This window comes from Pempheris klunzingeri, chromosome 15 (genome assembly GCF_042242105.1).
Source record: "Pempheris klunzingeri isolate RE-2024b chromosome 15, fPemKlu1.hap1, whole genome shotgun sequence".
NCBI lineage: Eukaryota > Metazoa > Chordata > Actinopteri > Acropomatiformes > Pempheridae > Pempheris > Pempheris klunzingeri.
In genome coordinates this window covers 18,795,886-18,814,732 of record NC_092026.1, presented here as the reverse complement: position 1 = coordinate 18,814,732, position 18,847 = coordinate 18,795,886, and the positions used below count along the sequence as shown (strand labels likewise).

The 18,847-nt window shown below is 40.8% G+C and overlaps 1 protein-coding gene across 1 annotated transcript in view; it reads right to left on the bottom strand.

Moving 5' to 3' along the window:
- LOC139213906 (neuropilin-1a-like) overlaps positions 1-18,847 on the bottom strand; it is a 74,763-nt gene that overhangs the window by 52,480 nt on the left and 3,436 nt on the right. The gene's annotated exons all lie outside the window — the stretch shown is intronic.

The window sequence follows — 18,847 nt, the reverse complement described above, 5'->3', positions numbered from 1 at the left end:
CATTCCACTGATTTTAAATGAGAAAGTCGATTTAATACAGATGCTTTACAGAAATCTATTCTTGAATGAAACCCCTATGCACGTTGTTAAAAAGGCACACAGTGAAGCAACACAGGATGTCGTATCTGTTTTTTAAACATGTTTTGCTGACGCAGAGTGTTTCCGGATTTTGACTGAATCAAGGCGTTTCCCCAAATACCAGTGTAGTCAGCTGACTGGCTTTGCTTGCAGTGTTTTCTCCTCTTGTGCTTATAGCTGCTGCTGCCGTGGGACCCTAAATCATAGCAGCCGTCTCAAGTGAACCATGATCAATCTGAGGATTGACAGAGAAGAAAATTCTCCTATACAGCGGCTGGACAGTGAGCTATTCAATGTGTGTTGGGGGAATGACAACATGTGATCCTATAGCTTCCTCTGCATGGTGAAAAGGTCAATATTTATAGTCATATCATATCAGCAGACGATGGTACGTCACAGATAGTTTACGAGGCACCAGGATGTGATGTACATTTAATCTCAAAGAACAAGATATGTTGATCAGAGTGTAAGGAACATGCACGTGTAACATGTGTGTTATAAGATAAGAAAACATCAGATTTGGGAAAGTTCGGTGTAAAATCGGAGAGTCTGTGAGATTGTAAGGGGGCAACTCTTTCTATGTGTGGGAAAAGGACAGGCAGAGACAGAGGCAGTGATAAAAATATGGCAGCATGAAGCACTGGGAGGCTCCGAGGTTCCCACTGAGCACAATGAGAGACTTCATCAGTCTCTGCTGTCTGTGTGGACCTCCCACCACCGCTGCAGCACCTCATCCTTTACCAGCCGACACCCCTCTGTCCACCCACTGTCTGCTTCACAACATCTCAAGCGTGTGCAAGTGTGTAATACTGTTTGTATGTGACATGTCGCGTAAGGGGATTTTTAAGAGAGCACATAACTCCAGTGTGTGTTTGTGTCTATATAAGTGTGCATGTACGTGTGTGTGAGCCTTGCTAAACACCTCCCATCCTCCTCTCTCTGTGCCGCTTTGTAGCTGACGGAACAACAGAAGTCTGTGGAGGATTCACATGTTTTAGGTGCATGAGGAAAACATGCTGAGAAAAAAGGTGAGTTATATGAGATATAATGGCTGACTGCATGGGGGTCAGACTGGAGCTGGACAATCCTGACCACCCTCTCTACAACCAGCTGGACAGACAGTGGAGCATCCTGACGACTCTGTCTCTTTCAAATTGCACTCTGTCCTGCTAATTATTCTACATCTGCACATTGTTGTATAAATTCCTCCTGTGATAGGAGGAATACACACACACACACACACACACACACACACACACACACACACACACACACACACTAAAGTTCATCGTTGGCCTTGGAAATGGCAGTTATGCTCCAGAAGATATGAAGACATGATTTTCTTATGGCCTTGGAAATGTATCCATAAATATAAAGTGGTTGTGCTGGCAGGCACATATTAGAAGACTGGACTGTTTGAATTGGCAGAGGTCTGTTTTCTCCAAGTGCCCCTCTAGTTTATAATGTTCCTCAGATTGATCTTGATGCACAGTTTGAGAAGCACTGCACTAGAAGGAAAATGTTATGTATCAATAAAAAAAAACTTGATGGCAGATGTTACATTTCTAGGTGCATTTAATGGTTCGCTCAACATTAGGAAGGCCAAAAGTGTACATAGAGTTATTTCTTAGCAGCTACATCAGAGTTTGATGATAAAAATGTTGGTAAATCAAAAGGTATATCAAAGGCTTATTTATGGTTCAACTATTCAAATTCATCATGGGAGAAATACAGACACCAATTTATTCAATGCTATCACAATCATGCAGTAATATTACACAATAATAATCCAGATAAATACTTCAAGCTCATGTCCATCTCGGAGGTTTGTAGAAAGCTAATTACTCAACTCAAAATGAATAATAAAGAGTTTTGTTGTACCCGCTTTCCATTTCTATGTGGATAAAACAGAAAAATACATTTCATTCTCATATAAACATTTATCACAAAATCATTTCAGCTGGTGAGCATCACAGGCTGATGATGAGTAAGTATAGATGTGACACAGTCAGCCCTCATGTGCTCAGACTTTTCCTAGACATCTGTAACATCACAGATGTCTCCAGTGGAAAACTAAATAGCAGACTTACTTCTCTGCACACTCATCATATTGGCTGTCTGCTTTCCCTACACTCTGCAGAGCTTGTTCAGGACATTGCATACCAGGTTGTACATATCAGACATGTTTGACATGGTTAACATCAGACTGTAAAGATGCCCGATAGATAATCTGCACTGACCATCAGTCCTGACAGTCTCAGGCTGGCTGAGGCATCACACACCACATCTACTGTAGTTGATCCTCACAGACATTAAGACTCTGGAACATCTTGGAACAGGTAAATCAACATTTACGACACATTGCTTCAAAGGCCACTTTTACAGTCTTCATACATCTTATGTTAAGTATTTCCTTGGCATTCTTTAACCCAGGTTTTCATTATTTTTCAATAATTCGTCTTTTATTGTTGCCATACTGTCTGAAAGCACTTTGTGACTGTTTTGATAAGTGCTATACAAATAAAACATATTATACAGAGCTTGTTATATGATATAACAAGACTTTTCCTCTTGGAGCCAGCTGTGGAAACAACTTCGCCTGGTGAGTATGAGAAGCTGAAAAAGGGTGAAGTAGAAAACCAGAGAACCTGGACCTGAATGCCCATATCCATGCTGTGGTGTCCTTGAGCAAGACAGATAATCCATACCAGCTTTGGGGTCTCTATTTGGAAGCAGAGCCTGACCCGTGACCTCTCTGACAAGAGAACAGAGAGTTTTCCAAAGGAAGCTGAGTGGAATATCAAAATATTCCTTCGGCATGGCGGCTTGCTGATCACAGTAAAAGCTCTCAGGTAAGAATGTGTGTCTAATGAGACCCTTCCGTACAGAAATACAGATTCACACACAGGCCTCCTGGACCTAGCCGGACAAATAACTGTGCTAGGTTCAACGTTTGTGCTACAGCTGAACCAGTAGACACAAAAACACCTATAGTGTTCCCACACAGTATGAAATCAGCAGGTTTGGCCTGAAGCTCAGACAGTTAGCTTGTTTGAGACTCATGAAATTCAACTGCTGATTGCTGATTCCACAGGTACTGTATGCATCTGTTCTTTGACTTGAAATTTCAGCTTTGTAAGGTCTTCAGTAGGTGGAGGATGTGGACAAAGTGTCACAAAAATCCACACTAGCCTAATTTCTAAATGTGAAAATAGTTTTTTTTTAAAAAAAGATTATTACAGACAAAACTCAGACAAACAGATAAACATGGCATAAAGACAGGTGACATCTTCCAAAGGTCCGGGTCTGAATCAATCTCAGTCCTTTGACTTACACATCCTGGTGTAAACATTACTGCTGCAGCGACATTGTCAGAAAATATTAATATCAAATTAGACTAATTAACAGCATTGACGATTTCAAAAACATTTTTATTCATATTTCCACAATGTCAGACCAACAGTGATTCTCAGGCAAGTCTGACGCACATCACGTATCAGCAGTGCTGACAGCTGCAGGCATAAACAATGTTTTTCATGTTTAAATCGAGGTATTTGAGCCGGAGGTGTACAAAATCTGTTCTTTCTCTCTCTCTCTCTCCGTCTCTGACTTATTTTTCTCTCTGTCTCTCATTCTTTTCTCCATGTGTTCGCAGAAAGCTTTACATGCCCGGTGAGAAATGGACTTATGTGCTCACTTGTAAAGTCTTAGTGCCGAAGGTGATGTTTAGGTGATGGCATTTTTATTCATAGCATCAAACTTCCAGCTCGCTCCCCTCCCCTCCCTGCCATGTCTTACAGAGGCTCATAAAATATAAGAGCCATAGGGAGAGACTCAGCGTGTGTGTGTGTGTGTGTGTGTGTGTGTTTGTGTGTGTGTCTGTCTGCATGCAGATGGCTACACTCACTCACTCAGTCACTCCAGCCAGTCCTGGAGGCAGTGAGTGTTTACTGAAACAGGCCCTTTAATGAAGTGGGTCTGTCTCTTCACACTCTAGTTAAGGAGAGTCAGCAGCCCTGCAGCCTCCTCTCCATCCCTTCACATCACTCATTAACCACACCGGCTAACTCATGCCCTAAAAATGCAGCTGTCCGTTGCAAATGCCTTGCTCAAGGGCAAAACAATTGCCATTCCATCTGGGGGCCCGACAGCGGATGTTTAAATTAACATTGTGTGCTATTAACTGGCACTCTGATGTACAGAGCAGTAGCTGCAATTGGGCTGATTTCTGAAGTTAATGAGCAATCAGTAGCAGAAAGCACGAGGGAAGGTCAAGACATGCATGAAATTGTTGCTGCATCTTGAAGCTTGAAATCTGGATCAATTCATATAAAAAAAAAAAAAAATGTTGGTTGTGAAACTCAACACCTGATATCAAAAACATCACATCAACTACTGAATTCCATGGAAGCTTTTAAAATTTGCTGTATTTTCTTTTAAAGTTTTAGTTTCGATTTCCCCCACTTCTGAAAACATAACTACACCCCCTATTCAACCCTTCAAGCAGCAAAATAATGGCCGATTTAAAATGATTAGGAGTGGGTGGTTTGCATCAGCAGCGTTTTACAGCATGGCTGAGAGAAGAAAGCAGCACCTACACAAATTCACACATAAAAACAAATCCAATTAAATAGAAAGAAAGTCCAATAAAAAACTCTAATTGTTACAATGTCTCATTATCGTCCACCCAGATTGACACATGATGCACTGAGATAAGTGGAAAGTCCACAGCAGTGACCGCTTGGCGCTGACAGTGCTGCTAAATTTAGAACAAATGAGGATGTACCTCTTTAAATAAATACGATCCAGACGGAGAAGGGGAATTTTCACACAGCCCTGCATTCCTTCCCACCTTCTTTCCAAGCTACTGGAGTACAGAGCTATGAGCAGACTCACCCTCACCCCGCTCCACTCGTACACTACAGCTCATTAACATGCTCGCAGTATCGTGTTGTGTTGCTTTCCCCCCGTGGCTAACTTCTTAACACACATCTGGAAGGTATCACAGGAGCATTTACGGGGTGACGTTTGAGCTGTTGTTACGTTCACCTCCTGCAAAGCAAAGCCAAAGCTGGGAATGACTCAGTGTTTCTGCAGAGCGCCGTCACACCCCTCTCCCTTCCGACGTTCACTTATTCCATCCACCGCTCTTTCCCTTCCTCTGGATCTGTCTGTGCAAACACTGTCTGCTCCTCACCTTCCTCTCCAGACGTGAAAAGATTCTTCCAAAAAACTTGCACCTGACTTTGGCTTTTAAGGAAGCACTTCACTTTCGATACACCCACTCCAAACCCTCAGGAGTTAAAGTTTGATCAAGTGTTGTAATAAACGCTTTGGCATGCCCACTTTTTCCAAACAGGCCTCATCTACTTCTACCTCATGTAGCAATTTCCTTCATTACCCAGAATGGCTTTCAACAACCTCAGGAAAACGGTGTGAACTTGTTGCACTCAGCTGCTGACAGAGAGAGCGATTGTGTCAATAATAAATATTGACAGAGTGAGTTGTTCCAGTTGAGAAAAAGAGAGTCAGGCCTCTTTCTCTAAATGCGACAAGTAGTTCAGGCACATGTGGGTGCATGTGTGGATGATTCTACCTGTGGGATTGTTGAACAGTGCAAACTTGGAACTTGTTTGATTCCTGAAGTTTATCTTTTATACTTTAAGTAGCTAAAACGCTGTCAAACCGCGTGCTCTGTAGAGCGAACTTTGTCAATGTGAGGTCACATTGTCATAGAAGAAACTGCACTAGATAAGAAGATTGTCAAAAATGCAGGAAGCATTGCCCACAGCTGTTTTAGGGTTTTTGTTACTTCCCGTTTCCTGTTAGAGTCATTTATGATGCTATCTGATACAGCTTTTCATACAAGTGACATATTCTTGCACACTGCCTGTGGTACAGTGCGAGTTAAAGTGAATTTCATCATCAGTGACATGAGTAATTTGCTAAGTTAATGTTGTCAATTCAGAAGCCCAGAAAGCAGCTTAATCGTTCATGTGAAGGTGCAACCTAAGCTTCATTTAAATCAATTGACCAAACGCAATATAGGTTTTTTACCTGGTGTCCACATCATGTCAGGTTTTTTCTTGTGACTTTTGTGTGCATCATACCGGGACTTATATTGTACAGCGACTAAAGATCAGCATGTTTTTTTGGTCAAGACAGAATCTAGAATATGGGAGTAAGCTATTGAGAGCTTAGCCATATTGTTCATTCAAAACAATGCACAATTGCTCGGGGGAATTGCTGTCCTTAGATTTATATTCTCTGAAACAAGCAGAGCCTGATAACCACAAACACCCACAAAACACACACGCACACACACACGCATGAGGACCCTAACCTTTAATTTAATTCCCAGGAGAAATGTGGTAATTTTTACCATAACCACTACACGTCTAACCCTTCCCAAACAAAGAGACTTAACGCTAAAATTTGATACTTTTTTGCGTCAGTTTTTTTGTCTCCACTTGGGAGGTAAGTCCCCCAAATGTGACTCTGAACAGATTTATGTCCCCACAATGTCAGTATTACAAGTCTACACACACACACACACGCAGACGCACACACAGAAGAAGCTGTAGGCTACAATGCCAGGATTTTGTAATACACGAGTGGTTTTTGTGTTTTAGTGCTGATAAACTCAGCCTGACCAGTCGTTCTGCGCTCTGCTGGGAGGCTACAGATGGCACATGTGTGTGTTATAACAGAGTGTGTCAGCCGAAAACACGCTACAACGCCACCTGCCAACACACACACACACACACACACACACACACACACACACACACACGTACATCCTCCCTGTTTCTCACCTCCCCCGTGTTCACCAAAAAATCTACATCATCTCCCTCTCACTGTCTTACTCACTCAGACACACATATTTGAGTACTCACTACAGCTCATGTCATCTCCCCACAAATAATACTTTTAGTCAGTTTCCTGCTCTTTTTTTCTCTCTCTCTCTCTCTCTCTCTCTCTCTCTCTCTCTCTGTCTCTGTCTCTGTCTCTGTCTCTGTCTCTGTCTCTGTCTCTGTCTCTGTCTCTGTCTCTCTCTCTCTCTCTCTCTCACACACAAATATTTCCAGGAACACTCACTTGTCTTCTTTGCAAACCCACATGTGCACATGCTTGTTTTAAGACCCACTGAATGCAGTGCAGCCCTTATTCATTTTCTATTGGATGCATGCGAGCTGCTTCTCAGGGCATTATGGGATAGTGGACATTGATGTGTTGAACTCAGACACCAGAAAAGAAAAGGTTGAATGCTGACGACATTGACATTTACCTGGAGGTCCCATAGAGATTTGATTTATGTGATGCTTCATGCGGACTCCATGGTCACAGGTACCAACGAATATGAGGATCTGCTCAGCACAACGTCTTGCTTGGAGAAACTGGCAGGTTGCTTATTTACACAGTGCTTTCTAGGTTTGTGCAACCCTGTCTCCACCAAATTAAGTTTATTTAACTCTCAGTTCTTTTCCCAATTATGTTGTGCTTGCATCGTAATTGCTGCCTGGATTATGTTTTTCACATTTTTGGACAGTGACGCTGGAGGTTAGCGTCCTGTTTCCTGTGAGCGGTTAGGTTTAGGTGACCAAAGTACTTTGGTTAAAGTTAGGGAAAGATTTGGGTTCTGTTTAAAGGTTAATGATATGCTTCTATTCCATGTTGACTTTTGTAATACTTAACCAAGACCACCATCTTTGCCTAACCTTTATCCAAGTGCCTAAACGTTGTTATTCAGGCTTTGGTTGCTACGAGCAATTTTTATATTGCAAGAGAGAATATTTTAAAAAGGCTGTTGAGCACTGTGAACATTTTGTGACTTCTTGTTGATAAAAACCAGATAAAAACAGATGTAGAGCACATTTTTATAATATTTTTCTTCTATTCTGTATTGTAAACACTTACACCAAAGTACCAAAGTAAATTCCTTGTGATATGAAAACTTACTTGGCAATAAACCAAAATCTGATTGTGATTCTAAAAAACAGGGCAGCTATTTAAATGTATTTGCTCTTCCAAACAGATAAGATATGAAATTGCTATCTTAGACAAGAAAGAAGCCAAACTGCTGTCCAAACTTTTTGCACTTCCTGTGGGGCTTCATCATAACCCTGCTCTATCGTAGCCCTTTGAATGAGTGGACCAAAAAATATCCTCACTTTCAGCACCAAAATAATGGGCCTCAAGATAAAATCAACAAACATAAAAACACACTCATTCATGTTGGCAGAACCCTTCATTAGAGCTATGAGCACTAACTGCATGCGATTTACTCATACACATAAAGTACGCACACACACTAACAACACACGCTCATACTGGACTCAGAAATAATCACTTTTCCTCATGCGACCCATCCACCCACACACATTTCATTTTATGGCCACGGCTGTTTATTAGAAGCAATAAACACACATTTCAAAACAAACAAAAGATCCAAACTTTGATTAGATGATTACTTATTTGGTGAAGCCAGAATTTACAGTATGATCATATAGAACACTTTGTGAAAATTGTGAAAATGTATTCGAGCAAATCTTATTAAAAACGAGTAAGATCATACACACACAGCGACACAAACTCCCTCCTCTGCCCACAAAAATAAATTGGGCCAAGCAGCCAAAGTATGAATATCCTCATCCTTCACCTCGGCCGCGCAGATACAAAGCCACGGCGGCACAATCCTGCTGGGAAATTAAAGCGGAGACGTGGAGGAGGTGGAATTTGTTCTCATTTAGGAAGCCTTAATCTGACAGGGGAGGGGAGGAGAACGCTGTTTCCCCCTCTCTCTTGGACAGACTGTTTAGGGACCCTGAAGGATGAAATGAGATTTGGTGCAAACTCATAGAGGTTTAATGTGAAAAAAAGTTGAAAGAACTGAAGTCAAAGTCGATATTTTGGGGAGTGGAGAAGTTTCTGTGAGGGTCAAAGTGTTGCAACTGTGTTTTTTTTGTTCAGAAAAAGAAAGTGTGCTAGTTGGTACATCGGGAGTCTGTCTGGGGAACTTTAGATTTAAACAAACACAGAAGGGCATTTCTGAGTCTTAATTGAGAGAAAGGCCAAACATCTGTGTCTGTACCTGAGAGATTTGGGGGGGGGCAGGGGGGACCTTTTTGTCAGCCGACACTCAATCTGCGCCACTCTAAAGTGAGTTAGGGCCAAAGCAATAAACACTGTGTCACTTCCACTGCACTTTGACACGCGTTAGCCTTCGACAAGCTCATCTACATTCACAGAGAGGCCCGGCTGACTATACATTCACCTCTTTTGTTCCCCAAAACATGTGACATTAATTAGCTGGCTCTATTCAGGCACACATATAGAAACCCCAGCAGGGATTGCTTCAGTTTGGCAATGAGAGAGTCTAGTTGACAGACAGACGGGAAGATAAAGAGCAAACAGTTGGGTGTTGAGAAATATCCTTCATTTCATCACAGAGAATGATGTTATCGAACAGAAATGCTTGCTCGTGTTCGGACTTCATGGTTTGCATTTGAGAAATAAACTGAGTTATGGGATGATATGCCAAAGTAGATTTTCAGTCATGGAAACATAAACACCAACATGACTCTTTTGTTCTTTGTACATCGCTGCATTTGGAGCTCCGGGCTAAAACTTTAGTATTGAGTGATTACACCATGAAAACATTAGTTTTTGGCCAAATAATTTAATTTTTATATGAAATGAAGGCATCTAGTAGTGGGAAAATGAGGTTATTTATTTGGCAGAGTGTCTAAAAAATAGGATAATCCAGGCTATGTCTGCTAATATTGCACTTTTAACATTAGCAAATGTACAAGCATATAATAGAAACACTACAATATTAGCCTACAGTTTTCTTCATTTAAATGTAGTCATAATCTCATGTATTTTCCCATTTTGAGGTATTCATACTTTGCATTAGTTTTTCTATTTTGCACAATTTGACACTTTCCCATCACAGGATTTCACAGAGAAATATCAGTATTTATCTGACAGCTGCAGTTATTAATAACTTTTTGTTTTTCTAACAATTGTGTTTGTTCATTTTCATGTTACTCCTAATAAAGAAATTTATTTTAAAACCTGAGTGTTTCTGTTGTTGCTACAGGACGCTAATGCAGGATTTGGTGCTTTCTACTTAAGTGAGCACAACTACTTCAGGTTAAAGGATACTCATCTTAAAAATCACTTGTCTTAGTGTTGGCATATACCACCAGAACAAATGACGTCTCAGTGGAACAGTGACTAACACACCCATTTCCTTAAAACCTGTGTTTCCCTCAGTCAGCAGTCTGATTCAAAATAACTCAGAGCTCGAGACAGATGAACGCTGATTCACTCCAACATTCACTGTACTCCTTGAGGTGCCTAAAAGTAAATGTAATAAAGCTTCAGAGACACAGACGACCACGCCCACATAACCAGCAAACCACAGACTCACATATTTTATATGAATATCAAAATAAAAGCCCCAGCTTTTACTAAGCAAAGAATTGAAGTGGCCTCAAAGACTTAAGGCATCAGACTGAACACATTCATACATGTATTAGTTTCATTTTTTTTTATCTATGCATATCTGTGTGTATGTGTGCCTCCCACACACTTTTATCTGTTTATCGTCTGCCCACAAGATGTGTGTCTTTTACCTCCATGTGTCAGTGGGAGGTCACCCTGAGGCGTTGCTACCCAGACAGATACAAAACATTCCTCTACAAGTTGAGAAAGAAAAAGGCTTTATTGTCCATGCAGCTAGTGAACAGCCATTTAGGCTGCAATGGGGTTGGGTTTCCCGTCACGCATATTTAAAAGGACAAAGCCTCCCAAGCTGCTCATCCTCCTCTGAGAAGGGCAGAAAACAGTTTGACCTGCTGGGTGACCTCTGAACTCCGTATATGGATGCTGACCTGTCTCGAGCGTGACATTGAGTTTTCACAGGCCTTTTCAGTTCACAGGAAGGCAGATTTGAGAATCAGATGAATGAAGTGAAGTGAAGTCACTTTTATATTTGGTGGATTGCTATAATTTGTAATGGTGTCTTGTGACTTTTGGGACAAAAGCATGTAGGTCATGAATTTGACAGACAAAGAAGTGGGTCAAGTCTGTAACTCTATCTATCTATCTGTCTATCTATCTATCTGTCTAGACATGTTGAATTCTTATGATACAGTCAAATTAGAAATATTTTGAACAGGTTCAAGTGAGGCCATTTTCACATTGGGGCCAACTAGACAGGTTTTTCTGGACCTGACGCCGTTTTCCGTGAGAGCTTTGCAGAGGTGTGAAAGCTGGTGGAGCTGGACTGCAGTCCAGAAAAACAGTCTGAGGTAGACTCTCGTGGAGTCCACACCAAATGTGAAAGCCAAACGCTTCACCAACATGAAGCTGAATAACATGATTGGTGTCACATTAGTGTCATTTGTCATGAAGTATATTGAAATGCGGCAAAAATAAAACGTTTTCAACCGAAGAACATGATTCACACTGAAACTACACATCTGGTGAATGCCTGCGCTGTCATAAATTTCTCCTTTGGCGGTGCTATTGCATAATGGCACCAAGGCATGACTGATTTCTTTGCTTTTATGTGGCATCAGGACCAAAATAGCAATAAATTATATTTCTTAAATGTTGATGGGGTTCAGTATTGGGATCAATTTCTCTAAAGGATTCTTGTGCTTAAAAATAAAGATTCGCAGTCTGGATGAAGCCTGAAAACTTAAAAGCAGCCATGTTCAATCATCATCACAGAAAATGTCCCCCGCAAGCAGTCGTCTACGCCTGTTTGGATAAATCCTCCAAACTTATTCAACCAACCAATCCAGCAATCCACCAAGACATCCGTTTACTGACATCCCTGCCATTTTCATGCTTACTGTACATGCAGTGGTCACAGTGGATTTAGAAGTTGTGCGCAAAAATAGTTCAAAACAAGCTTTATCGTCACTGTAAAATCCAGCTGCTTACTCTGATAGACGCCCTTCTATCGTGCTTAAGAGAGTGTATTTTGCTTTTAGGACATCTGGAGTGTATCAGCGAGTGCGTCCTGTAAATCCTGGGATTGCAGCTGTGTATATGTGTGACGTTGCTGACAGCCCCCCCTCCCTCTGCCAAAGTCTCTCCTCGTTAATCTGGTCGTTAAGGATCTAATCTGACATGTGTTTTCATTTGTGTGTGAAAATTTGAGTTAGTGAGTTCAAGTGTGTGTGTGTGTGTGTGTGTGTGTTTATGTGGGATTTACTGATGAGAAGGGAATCCACAATAGCTCTGATTATGTTTACGGCAATTCGTCAGTTTTATTGTGTGTGTGTGTGTGTGTGCGCGCACTTCAGTGTGCATTTTCTTTGCTTACACACATGTACATACATTCTGCTCTTGTGTGTGTGTGTTATCTATTTTGCCTTTGTATGTGTGCATGTGTGAGCTGATCCATATGGATTCAGAGTTTGTGTCTATAATTGTTTGGAAAAGCAAATCTAAACAATGTGCAGTTGCATCAGAAAAACAATAGCGGGATTGAAAGTTCACCCTTCCTTCCATTAGGCAAATATTTGCTGCTGAGAGACGAGAGTCATCTGGTGAAAGTCAGCCAGTGTTCATGCTCTATTCTTACTCTGGTTTATAAATGGTGGAAACCAGGAATTAGATCCATTGATAGATAAATCGTGAACTTTGTTACACTGTTTTTCTGGCACCAAGCAGTACATTAACGATACAGTTCAACAGAATACAAAACAACGTCTATTTCATCCATTTTCAGCAAAGATGTTCTGATAAACCTACTGTACGCTAAGGCCAAGATTTAGCAGCTTAACATCCAGTTATTTTTCTCAGGAGTCAATGGAGACCAAGTGTTATAAGGAGAGTAGATATTGGAGTCCATTCAGCAGAAGTTGGCGTTCAGGTTACACACAGTGTAAAGTTCACCATCATTTCTCCGAATCGAGGAGAGGGAGACAGAGAGCTTATAACAAACACAGGAAGAAACGGGATGAAGACATGACGAGTGCACCAGGAGTTCAGATGGAGCGAGGAGGTCGGAGGGAGTGTGAGGACAGAGAGAGAGAGAGAGAGAGATAGTGATGGTGCAGGACATGATGGGATGAAAAAAGCGACAGAACAGCCTGAGGGTGGAGGAGGAGGAGAGACAGCGAGAGGTCTGTCACTGAGGTCAGGATTAGACTGACCATGCCAACCAGCCTGAAGCTGTCTGTCTGCACCACTCTGCTCTCTCTTTCACCCCTCCCTTTCTTCTTCCTCTTCTTCTTCCCGTCTCTCCCTATTGCTTACTGTTCATCCCAGAGATCAGAGTCTCTTTCTTATGCAGCAGATTTCCTCCTCATTTTCCTCTTTTCCTTTCCTTTCCTCTTTATCTTTTCCATTTGACCTATTTTAGCTTTGCCTATTGAAACTCCAGGACTATTCAAATCTCCTCTACATACAAATTGGCAAAACATCTAATTTTTAAAATCACTGTGGAACCAAACCAAACAAAGCTGAAGGGGAAATAAATGATGACTTTAAGAAGCCCCAAAATTATTTGTCATGGTTTTGTGAATATGTATATTTGTACATGAGAAACGTCCATTGTGTTCCACACAGAAGTAAGAATTGATATCATACTACATCAGACAGGTAATTCCTCATACAGGCAACAAACAAAAACAAAAATATTCATCTTTCAGTGACTTAATTTTAACAGAACACATCACTGCAAAACACTGAACAAACAACCAAATAATTTTTTTGGAGCTTCACATTTCCTTGGGAACGAGCCACGGGCTAACCATTCTGTGACAGCAGCACATTTAGTCTTCCTGTTTTGTGTGGCTGCTGTGGAACTGAAAAACACAACCATCTGGAAGGGACGCTTTTATTTTCTTTAAAACTGGCAAAGTCAGATAGAATGCTGAGCACAAGACCGCTGGTGAAACAGCACCTCGGTCTGAAGCCACATAAAAAGGGCTGAGATTCAACAGAATATTTGTGATGTGGTATGTTTTTGTGCTGCGGCACAAACACAAGTCTAAGCAACTGATCTAAGCAGATTAGTGGGCCGGTGTTGTTTTGCACTTTCACAAGAAGAGGTCATCAAAAATTCTAATTTCTTGATGATTCAAACTTGTCCAACTGTACATCAATCCGTTCTGCACACCATCGGACTGATTTGTCCTGTAATTCTTCCATCTATCATTCAACTTCCATTTAAATCTATAAATTTAGAAATTAATTTTTCTATCCATTTGGCCATCCTTCTACCTTTGATTCAAAAATAGATGTATTCATCCATTCATCTTTTCTATTTATCCATTCTATCATCCATCCATTATCATCCAACCATCCACTCACCTTTCATCATCTACCATCCATCCATAGCTACCATAGCTTCATCTATCATCCAGCAATCCATTAATCCTGCCATCCATCATCCATCTTGGAATACATCCATCCATCATTTTTCTATCATCCAGAAACTCATTCATCCATTGTCCAGCGATTCAATCCATCAATCAAAATAAGCATTCACACCAAAATCCTTCCATTCACCATCCAACAATTGATTTCATCCTTCATCCAGCAATCCATCCGATCATCCATCCATCTATCATTTATCGTTCCATCCATCCATCCATCCTTCCACTCTTCTATCCATCCATCATCCAACAATATTTCCTTCCATCCAACCTTTTTATCCATCCATCCATCCAGAAATTCATCCATCCATTGTCCAGCAATTCAATCCATCAACCAAAATATCTATTCACACCAAAATCCCTCCATTCATTGTTCCAGCAATAGATCAATCAATCAATCCATCCTGCCATTCTTCTAACCATCTATCTTCCAACAATACATATTTCCTTCCATCCAACCTATCTTTTTATCATCCATCCATCCATCCATCCATAGATCAATCCATTCATTCCTTCATATTCTGCCATCATCCATGACTCTGTCATATATCCATCCATCCATCCATCCAACACTATATTCATCATGTATCTTTTTACTAAACCTCAACAGAAACCTTGTATGTTTCAAATGCTTCAAGAATACTTGATTTGCTCTTTTGCCAAGCAAGTTGCCCGGCTGATCATGATGAAGCATTTGAAAAAACAAAATCTACAGCTGACTTTCCAACCAACACAGACCCACAGACACACACAAAGGCCTTCCAAGTGTATTCCCATTCATGTGATAACCCCAGGCTGTGGGACGTTGGTCCTGTGACTTTTTCTCTGCTTGAGGAAACATTTTTCTGACTAATTTGGTCCTTCGTTCACACTGAATTTACAGCATCTCTTTCTGTTTCTTTCTCCTTTGGTCTATCTCTCACCCCTCCAGCATCCTGTCCTTCATACCAGAAAAATAGCACAGCAAAAGTGACTTGTGTGTCAGTCTGTGTGAAATTGGAAGTCCTGGACACTTGTTGACATAGAGACTACTTGCTTATTGCATGGCATTAGCAATGACTTCCCTCATTTTGTGCTTTCTGCTTTGGTATTAAGCCAGGACAACTCGGAGCAGTTGCACAAGAATTTGGAGGTCAAAGTTTATCAAATTTGAAACAACAAAGAGCACTGGGAAACTTGGGATCAATGCTCATCTTATTTATTTTGACCCTCGAGTGAATCCACTGATGGAAGTGATTTCATTGAAATCAATTGAATTTCAGACCAAAATCAAATGTTAAAAACTGGTGTGAACAAAGCCTTACTTGAAAGGTTAAATCCTCATACTTAAATAAAATGATAAAATGATGGATTTCCCCTTAAATGACAATTGAACAGACATCAGACATAAATATGCATTTGCTGTGATATTTCAGACACATGAGGGTTTTTCAGCTATAAAACTCCACTGTAATTGATTGAAGTATCTGGTTTATATACAGAGTGGAGACAAAATAAAGGAAAAAGCATAAGTTGTCTCAGTAATTGTCTCTGTGGAACTCCACTGGAGGGATGAACAGCATACCATATATGTTTTGATGGTGCAGATCTGAGTTGGGTTTAGATCTGGTGACTTTAAAGGTCATAGCATATGATTCACATCATTTTCATATTCACCAAAACATTATGTGACCTCTTGTGACAACTATTAACCATTAATCCAAGATTTGAGACATCAAAAGCAGTTATGTACAGTGGATTTTCCCCTTAAAACTACTCCATGTGTGTCAGTGTTAGCTCTCTGTGCCCCTGTGTACACAAAACTGCACAAGAATGTGTGTTGGAGAATTTGCACAACATGCACACTGTAGCTGTGTTTGCACCACAGAGTGCACATGAAGCATACTGTAAGTGACAGAAAGTTTGGTTGCCTGTGTGTGTGTGTGAGTGTTATGTGTGCGAGTGTCGTGTATGTGTGAGGTGCAGACGGTGCCAGTACAGCCTCATGTAGGAGGAAACAGTTCAGCCAACTCCTAAAAAGATGTCCCAAATTATCTTGCCACCGACGCATGTTCCTTACCCATGCCTCTGCTCTATTTTACCGCGCTCCGCAGGGATTCACTTTGTCGGCCACGCTATTTCAGACGTGGACGTGAGACAAGACTTGTTCTGGTGCCGCTCCAGATTGGCTACGGAGGCAGAGCCGATGGATCTTAGCATGTCTGAACAAAAGTGTTACTGGTTCTCGTCTAACCTAACGTCTGTTCACTGAGCGCAGACTGTGTCACTTGAGAGTTTGTGGAAGTAAAAGGTTGTAGTTGGAAACCCCAGACTGACTGTTTTACAGAAGCTCTTGAGGGCCTTATGAACCACAAATTTATCTATCAAACCTACAAGTTCATTTAGAAAGATGCTACTGTATATTTTTTTGGAAATCCAGCAAGTTTATGATCAAATGCATTTGTGGTTACATTTTTCTGGCAACATAACAGGACACTCTGGTATAAACCGGTAGATCATCTAATTTTAGTATAAAACTACCCGAATGTTTCAGTTTCCTCCTCCATGAATCACACTGACAGGAAACATTTCCCGCCTGACAGATATGTATTTTTAAAAACGTTGTAATTAGGGATCATAATTACAAACCCTAGGTCAGGACTCAGGCTTGCACAGGGAAGATATTTTGTAACACAGATGTCGGAAATGTAGCTGGCATTAGCTTGTGGACGCCGGTGCTATGGCTTCTTTGTTTGGCTTGTTAACAGCAGACATGTTTCACAGCACTGGAACACATTTGTTCCATTTTGGTCCAGTAATTTAATTATGGTACTGGGAGAAATGGGCAAGCAGTGACAGGCTATCTGATGATGGAGGAGGGGTGTCTCATTCCAACAATATATTTCAGTCAGGACAGGACATTTGAATCAACACTGTGGGATAGAAGAGTGTTACTGAAACGGTCCTGTAACCTAAATGCCACTGGATTGATTTCCCTACAGAACAAGCAGCTCAGTCGCTAAGAGAGTTAATGAATAAGAGATGCTGTTTTTTAGAATTGGGTTTTATTTAGAGCTGAAACAATTAGTCCATCATCGATTAGTTGTTCATGTCAAAAAAGCGGAATAAATACCAAACATTCACTGGTTTCAGCTTCTCATTTATGAGGATTTGCTGCTTTTCCTCTGATTGTAAATTTAATTGGATATTAACTGTTGGTTGTAAAAAAAAAAATTTAAAGACATCACTTATGTTTTGGGAGATTGTAATGGCTTTTTTTTTTTAAATTTTATACACAAAACATTCTTATTAATGTATCAAAAATTAAACTCATTATGGATTAATATGCCGATGACTTTCTTGATTATTTGATTAATCACTTGGCTTATGTCAAATGAAATGTCAGAAAATAGTAAAAGATGACCAAACAGTCCACAGATCCTCACATTTGAGAAGCTGGACCCAAAAAATGTTGGCTAAAAAAATGACGATTCTCTTTAGTCAAAATTGCTGCAGATTAATTTTCTGTTGACATAATGATCCACAAGTTGTTTCAGCTCTAGAATACATTCCTGAGCAAAGAAATCCTAGTTCACTCTGCAGATGCACCAGAGGTCAGGGGTCAGATGTAGAACTGAGCAGGGTTCAGTATCTTGCTCTGGCAGAGCAGATGCTTGCTGTGCCGCATGTCTGAAGACTTCACATTCATGGTTAAACATTAATATCTGTTGCTGTTTCCATTCATGGCCTCACTGACTGGAGCATCATATTTTGGAGCTGACGTTGAGCTCATGGTATCATATAATAAAAAAAAAAAAAAAACTTTAAATATCATCCCAGAAAATTTCGAAGTGGGACTGTGGTCTTGCCAAAGGCTTAAGGCCCAGCTCGATGGGAATATTTCGAACATTTGACTTGTTCCCAAAAACAACACGGCTTCTGCCAAGTCAGAGAGCTTTGAGCTACACCCCATCATCATCCAACATAAACTCACACAACAAATAATGAAACCAATCGAGCAAAGCTGAGGCCCCTAAGAAAACAGCCAAATTACATGCTAAGGTGGCTGCAGGGTGGCCTGGCTGTTGAACGGTCACAGGTTTGAGTCCTGTAGTGGTAAATGGTTGCCAATCTTAATGTGGAAATGTGAGCTAGCGTGACTGCAGGCTTACCAAGAAGGGGAATCTGGTGTGTGTAGCCAACGTCAACAGTCCAATTACACAGAAAAAGAGCCTGGACAATGACAATGAACTTAGAAGGATCTCTTCAGGTGCATAAAAAGATTGATTCTTCTTTGCACCTGAAAACCCTCCTCTGGTTCATCACTGAACATAAAGTCATAAAAACATATTGCTAAAATGCTTAACTGCTGAGCTGTAATATTT